Source organism: Panthera leo, chromosome C2 (genome assembly GCF_018350215.1).
Source record: "Panthera leo isolate Ple1 chromosome C2, P.leo_Ple1_pat1.1, whole genome shotgun sequence".
Lineage (NCBI taxonomy): Eukaryota > Metazoa > Chordata > Mammalia > Carnivora > Felidae > Panthera > Panthera leo.
In genome coordinates, this window is record NC_056687.1 from 82,920,879 (window position 1) to 82,929,463 (window position 8,585).

Sequence of the window (8,585 nt, forward strand, 5' to 3'; positions counted from 1 at the left end):
GTACATACCCAGAAGTGGATTTGCTGAGTCATATGGTAATTCCATGTTTAATTTATTGAGGTTTTTCATACCAACTGAATAAGTTTGCATTCCTACCAGCAATGTACAAAGTTTCCAGTTTCTCCACATCCTTGCCAATGCAAATCAAAACCTCAATTTATTGTGGGTTTTTTTTTTTTTTGCTTTGTTGTTGTTGTTTGTTTGTTTGTTTGTTTAAATAGGCTTCTCCAGCGTGGAGCCCACTGTAGGGCTTGAACTCACAACCCCAAGATTAAGACCACCTAAGCTAAGATCAAGAGTCGGATGCTTAACTAACTGAACCATCTAGGCACCCCTTATTGTTTTTTCCTTTTTATGGATCATGTTTTTGGTATTATGTTAAGAACTCTTCACCAAGCCCTTGATCCCAAAGATTTTCTCCTATGCTAGCTTATCAACATTGTATAGTTTTGCAGTTTTACATTTTATTTATTTTTTAATTCTTTTTTGGGGTGTGTATTTATTTTAATGATAATTTATTTATTTTGAGAGAGACAATGTGTGCGTAAGCAGGGAAAGGGCAGAGAGAGAGGAAGAGAGAGAATCCCAAGCAGGCTCTGCATTGTCATCACAGAGCCCAACACGGGGCTCAATCTCACAGAACCATGAGATCATGAGCTAAGCCAAAATCAAGAGTCAGACGCATAACCAACTGAGCCACCCAGGTGCCCCCAGTTATACATTTTAATCTTTGATCCGTTTGAAATAACTTTTTATAAGGTGTAAGGTTTAAGTCAAGATTTTTATTTTTCTTTTTTTTTTTTTTTTTTAATTTTTTTTTTAATGTTTTATTTATTTTTGAGACAGGGAGAGACAGAGCATGAACAGGGGAGGGTCAGAGAGGGGAGACACAGAATCTGAAACAGGCTCCAGGCTCTGAGCTGTCAGCACAGAGCCCGACGCGGGGCTCGAACTCACGGGCTGCGAGATCGTGACCTGAGCTGAAGTCGGCCGCTCAACCAACTGAGCCACCCAGGCGCCCCAAGATTTTTATTTTTCATTTTTGGCCTATGGATATCCAATTGCTTCTGCTTGTTAAAAAGGCTGTCTCTCCCCTGTTGAATTACTTTTGCATCTTTGTCAAAAATCAGTTGGCTCTACTTGTGTGGAGCTATTTCTGAGTTCTCTGTTCTGCTTCATTAGCCTATATGGCTGTCCCTCTAATGATACCAGTCTTGATTTTTCTAGATATATAATAAGTCATGAAATTGTGTTGACTGATTCCTCCCACTTTATTCTTATTTTCAAAGTTCTTTTAGTTATCCCAGTTCCTTTGCTTTTCCATCTAAATTTTAGAATAATCTTATCTGTATCTACAAAAAATCTTGCTGGGATATTGAGAAGAATTGCATTAAACCTGTATATCTTTGTGGGGAGAATTAACATCTTTACTATATTGACTCTCCCAATCCCAAACACAGTACGTTTCTTGATTTGTTTAGATCTCATTTATTTATAGATTTTTAAACTATAATCATGATAATGGCTGCAAGAAAGTACATGCTTCTGTACAATTGTCATGATAAGGGAACTTGACCTTATCCTGGGGGAAGGGTCAAAGATAGCTACTCTGAACATTGACACTCGAAGCAGTAAGAATTAGCTAGATAAAGAGGATGGAGGGAAGGTTCCCAGAAGGAGGTACAGTGTGTGCAGAGGCCATGAGTTGGGAGAAAGCTTGGAGCCTTACAGGGAATAAAAGAAAGTTTGTGTAGTTGGTAACCTGAATGCATGCAGGGAGTGAAGCAAGAGTCTGGAGAGGTCAGTAGTAACTGGGTTGGTTATTCAGAACCTTGTTAAGGATCTTCAAATTTGCTTGAAAACTAGTGGAAAGCCATCAGAGGGATTTTAATCAGGGAATGATGAGATCACACAGGGTTTATTTCAACTTAATCATTTAATTAATTTTTGTATCTTTACTTTTTAAAATTGTGGTAAAATATACGTAACATAAAATTTACCTTCATAACCATTTTTTAAAGGAAAGTATTTTTTAAGTTTATTTTTATTTATTTTGAGAGAGAGATAGAGAGCAAGCAAGGGAGGGGCAGAGAGAGAGGGAGACAGAATCCCAAGCAGGCTCCACACTGTCAGCAAGTTGCCTGGTAAGTGAGGAGCCCAAGTGGGGGCTTGAACTCACACTGTGAGATCATGACCTGAGCCGAAGTTGGACGTTTAACCAACTGAGCCACGAGGCACCTCTAAATATAAAAGTTTTGTAGTAGAAAAGTTTTTTATTCAACTGAAACCACAAGTGGAGAAAAAAATAAAATTCAGTACATGGAACATATAACACAAGAAGGCAGAACGAAGTCATAAAATAACAGAAATAATTATAAATGAGTTAAAAATTAAAAGATAAGGACTCTCAAAAACAAAAAAGACTCTCAAATTGAATAAAGAACAAAACCCAACAACATGTCTTTGAAAGATAAACATAAAAGTTGAAAATGAAAGGGTGAGGGGGCGCCTGGGTGGCTCAGTCGGTTGAGCATCTGACTTGGGCTCAGGTCATGATCTCATGGTTTGTGAGTTCGAGCGTGGAATCGGGCTCTGTATTGACAGCTCAGAGCCTGAAGCCCGCTTCGGATTCTGTGTCTTTCTTTGTCTCAGTCCCTCCCCTGCTCACACTCTGTCTCTCTCTCTCTCAAAAAATAAATTTAAAAAAATGAAAGAAAGAAAGAAAGAAGAAAGAAAGAAAGGGAACAGGTGGGGATACCAGGCGGCTGCTCAGTTGGAAGCAGAAGCGCACAACTCTTGATCTCAGGGTCTGAGCTCCAGCACCATGTTGGCGGTAGGGATTACCAAAAATAAATAAATAAATAAACTTTGAAAGTGAAAAGATGAAAAAAGGTATAGCAGGAAAATGTAACCTAAAGAAAGCTGGAGTACCAATTTTTTTTTTTTTTTTTTAGTTTATTTTTGAGAGAGAGAGAGAGAGAGAGAGAGAACGAGCAAGGGAAGGGCAGAGAGAGAGACACACACACAGAATCCGAAGCAGGCTCTAGGCTCTGAGCTGTCAGCACAGTGGACTACCAATTTTAATATCTGACCAAGTAGAATTTAAATTTTAAAAAATTTATAAGGAACAAGGAAGGACACGGTATACTTTAAAAAAAAAACAATAGAACAGCAAAATATATCTCTCGCAAATATATACGAATATGAGTATGAATCTCAAAATATACTGAACAATAGCTGGTTAACCAGCAAGAAAAAAACATATAACAGAGATTTTACAACATTCTCCTTACAAACTGATAGATTTAAAAATAAAAAGGAGGGGCGCCTGGGTGGCTCAGTCGGTTAAGGGTCCGACTTCGGTTCAGGTCATGATCTCGTGGTTTGTGAGTTCTAACCCCGCCGTGGGGCTCTGTGCTGACAGCTCAGAGCCTGGAGCCTGCTTCAGATTCTGTTGTCTTCCTCTCTCTCTGCCCCTCCCCTGCTCATGCTCTGTCTCTCTCTGTCTCTCAATAATAAGTGTTAAAAAAATAAAAAATAAAAAAATAAAAAGGAGGAAGGACTATAAAAGATCTAAAATATATATAATAAGTTTAGAGATATTTATTTATTTAACAAATACTAGATCACATTTACTATTTGTCAGGAATGAGTCTAACACTTTACAAATATTAGCTTGTTTAATCCTTACAACAATTCTAAAAGGTAGGTAGTATTGTTATTATTCCCATTTATTAAGGAATCTGTGGCATGGAAATTAAATAAAGTTTGTCTGAGTTTATACTTTTATTAACCTATAGAGCAAGATTTAAAACTTGGCAATCTGACTCCAAAGCCTATGCTCTGAACCATCATGTTCTGCTTCTGGGAACCCTCCCTTCATGTACATTCAAAAGATTTACAAATACAGGTCATGTATTAGGTCACAAAGGAAGACCAAAATTCATTCCAATGAATGGAATATCATGTTTCCTAGCCACAATGCACCACAACTAGAAACAATACAAGAATAACTTTAAATATACCATAAATAGGGGCGTCTGGGTGGTTCAGTTGGTTGAGCATCCAACTCTTGGTTTCAGCTCAGGTTATGATCTTATGGTTTATGAGTTTGGGACCCTAGTCGGGCTTGGCACTGACAGCACAGAGCCTGCTTGGGATTCTCTTTCTCTCTCTCTCTGCCCCATCCCCGTTCATGCTCTCTCTCACTCAAAATATATAAACAAACTTTTAAAATATTTAAATAAATAATTTAAAATTTTTTTCATTTTTATTTTTGAGAGAGACAGAGTGTGAGCAGGGGAGGGGCAGAGAGAGAGAGAGACACAGAATCTGAAGCAGGCTCCAGGCTCTGAGCTGTCAGCCCAGAGCCCGATGCGGGGCTTGAACCCATGAACCACAAGATCATGACCTGAGCTGAAGTTGAACACTTAACTGAGTCACCCAGGCGCCTCTTAAATAAATAATTTAAAAAATACCATAAGTAACTACTACACACCTTTTAGAACGGATAAAACCCCCATGCTGACAATTCCATATTATGCAGCCATAAAAAAGGGTAAGGTCTTGCCCTCTGTGACAATACGAATGGACCTAGCAGCTATTATGCCAAGTGAAATAAACCAGACTGAGAAAGACAAAAACTGTATGTTTCTATTCATAAGTGGAATCTAAACACACACACACACACACACACACACACACACACACATGAATAAAAAAAACAAAAAACAGAATCAGACCTATAAATACTGAGAACAAACTGATAGTTGTCAGAGGTGAGTGGGGCAGGGGGCTGGGCAAAATGGGTGAAGGGGAGAGAGAGATACAGGCTTCCATTTATGGAATGAGTAAGTCACTGGAATAAAAGGCATAGCATAAGGAATACACTGGATGATATTGTAACAGTGTTATAATGATATAATGGACAGATAGTAGCTACACTTGTGGTGAACATAGCACAATGTATAAACTTGTCAATCACTAAGTTGTATATCTGAAACTAACATTACATTGTGTGTCAACAATACTAAAACAAACAAAATCAACAAAAAACCCCTGAATTCCAATTGCTGATAGGAATGTAAAGCAAGAGGAACTGTCATTGTTGGCAGGAATGTAAAATGGTACAGCCACTTTGGAAGACAAGTTGGTAGTTTTCTTACAAAGCTAGACATAGTTTTACCCCACAGTCCAGCAATCACACCTCTAGATATTTACTCAGCTGATCTAAAAACTAATGTCCACACAAAAACCAGCACAGAAATGTTTATAGCACCTTTATTCATAATCACCAAAACCCAAAAGCAACCAAGATGTCCTTTCAATAGGTGAACAGATGAACAAACTGTGATACATCATACAATGTAATACCATTCAGCAATAAAAAGGAATGAGCTATTAAGCAACACAAAGACAGAGACTAATTTTAAATGCATATTGCTAAGTGAAAGAAGACAGTCTGAAAGGCTACAGAGTATATGATTGCATTTATAGGATATTTTGGCATAGGCAAAACTACAGAGTTGATATATTAGTGACTGACAGGGTTTGTTGGGGGGGGGGGTGGAGGGTGCAGTGAGGGTTGAATAGGTGAAATGCAGAGGTTTTTTGTTTTTTTGTTTTTTTGTTTTTTGGAGGTGGGAACAGAGAAGTTATTTTGAAGATTTTATTTTTAATTAATCTCTACACCCAACATAGGGCTCGAACTCACAACCCTGAGATCAAGAGTTGCATGCTCCACCAACTGAGCCAGCCAGGTGGCCCTGGACCTTGAAATTATTTTGTATGATACTGTGATAGTAGATACATGACACTCTGCATCTGCCAAAACCCATAGATTTTACAGCACAGTGAACCTTAATGTATGCAAACTTTAAAAGTCATTTAGGGGGCGCCTGGGTGGCTCAGTTGATTAAGCGTCCAACTTCAGCTCAGGTCATGATCTCACAGCCCGTGAGTTCGAGCCCCACATCAGGCTCTGTGCTGACAGCTCAGAGCCTGGAGCCTGCTTTGGATTCTGTCTCCCTCTCTCTCTGCCCCTCCCCTGCTCATGTTCTGTCTCTGTCTCAAAAATAAATAAAAACATTTAAAAAAAAGTCATTTAGGAGATTGGGGGATCCCAGGATGAAATGAAGAATATGACAAAAGATCTAATTGTATTACAAATGCATGAAACACCCTCACTGGAGGAGGGGAGCAGGGGAATGGTGCTAACCTAAGATACTTTGGAAATGAAAATGAGTAGCCTAAGACTAAAGGTAAATGAATGATCCATAAGTACCATACTCTAGTTGATAAAGTTGTTTGCCTTAGAGAAATGTGTTACCAAATTTGAAAGTAGCATACATGTATACTGGTTTTGACCAATTAAGTCAATGGGTGGTGGATAGTGGGAATCAGGTTTCTTACTATTGCAGTGGGAGGTTATAGACAAGAGAGAGGAGCAAGCTAGAATGACCCATGTGGTAATGGATTAGATGGAGACATCATCTAAGTAGGAAATTGTTTAGCTTAATACAAATACAGATGGATATATATATATATATATATATATATATATATATATATATATACACACACACACACTACTTGTTGGTGATATAATTATCTATATCAAAAAAGAAATAGAACTGAAGGGGAGCAGAATATGCCATCCCCAAAAGGTGCCACTTTGATATGTGGATTATTTTGAACAGAAGGCAATCAAGACCCAGCAGACTCAATAAAAACTTTGACCTCTCCCTTGACTGCCTAAAAGAATTTGGGTAGGGGGCTTGGCCCAGAAAGAGAGCTATTACCAGAGAGAACTTTTTGTCAGAAAGACTTACCTACATGGCAGGGCAAAATCTGATTATCAAACATCGGCTCTTCTTTAAAAAAAAAAAAAAAAAGTTTATTTAGAGAGAGAGAAGGAGAGAGAGAGAGAGAGTATGGGAGAGTGGCAGAGAGAGAATCTCAAGCAGGGTCCCTATTGTCAGTGGAGAACTGGACCTGGGGCTCAATCCCATGAACCATGAGATCATGACCTGAGCCAAGGTCAAGAGTCAGATGCTCAACTGACTGAGCCAACAAGGTGCCCCTGCTCATCTTATCTTCCTATGAATTACCCTCATCCCCTTGGAGCCCCAGGCCCCTATCCCATTCTTTAGCTCAGGATGGCATGTAAGCCTCAACTGCCTAACTGCCTTTGGGTCTCATATTCTTATGGACCTTCCATATGTATGAAATTAAATTTGTTTTCCTCCTATTAATTTGTCTTATGTCAGTTTAATTATTAGACCATCCAAAGAACCTAGAAGGGTAGAATGAAAAATTTTCCTCCCCAACAGAATCAACAAACTATTGCAACTGGTGAGAAAATTCAGCAAAAGGCCCAGATATAAGATCAATCTACAAAAGTCAGTAACCCATCTCTACATCAGCTATAGCCAACTAAAAAACATAGCAAAAAAGATGTCTTTCACAATAATGGCAAAAACTATAAAGTGTCTAGGAATTTACTTAACCAAGACTATCTGAGACCTCTGTGAAGAAAACTTTAAAACTCAAAGGACAGAGGGGGTGCCTGGGTGGCTCAGTCGGTTAAGTGTCTGACTTCAGCTCAGGTCATGATCTTGCCATTCATGAGTTCGAGCCCCAAGTCGGGCTCTGTGCTAACAGCTTGGAGCCTGGAGCCTGTTTCGGATTCTGTGTCTCCCTCTCTCTCTGGCCCTTCCTCTTTCTCTCTCTCTCTCTTTCTCAAAAAGTAAATAAACATTAAAAAAATAAATAAAACTCAAAGGACAGAGAATAGCTGTGAAAATAACTGGAATGATATTCCACTGTCTTGGACAGAATGGCTTAATAACTAACAATGTTAGTTTTCCCCCAGTTAAGCTATACATTCAATGCAATCCTAATTGAAATCCATGAGGATTTTCTGAAACCTTATAAACTTACTCCACTATTCATACAGAGAAATAAATTTTCCAAACTAGTAAGTCTATATATATATATATATGAAGATAAAGAGTAGGGCTTACTCTACCAGGTTACAAAACCACAGTAGTTAAGACAGAATGGTACTATTTCAAGAACAAATAGGCCAATAGAGAACCTGGCCCGTGTATATAATATAAATAAGAACACAATATGCAATAAATGTGGCACCAACATTACTGAAGAAAGGATCGGTTGTTTAGTAGATAATATTAGAAAAACTGTCTCACTACTTGGAAAAAGATGAAAACCATGTTCCTATATAGCAACACATACAAGAGTGAATTCTAGATGGATTAAACTTAAATAAGAAAAACAAAATTATACAATTATTAGAAAAATAATGTTGTAGAAAATCTCTGTCACCTAGGGGTAGTGGGCAAGAACTCAAATCCTTTAATGTTTATTTTTGAGAGAGACAGAGAGAGCTCAAGCGGGAGAGGGACAGAGAGAGAGAGGGACAGAGGGTCTGAAGCTGGCTCTGCACTGACAGCAGACAGCCCGATGCGGGGCTCAAACTTATGAGCTGCAAGATCATGACCCAAGCTGAAGTCGGTCACATAACCAAATGAGCCACCCAGGAGCCCCAGAACTCGAACCTTTTA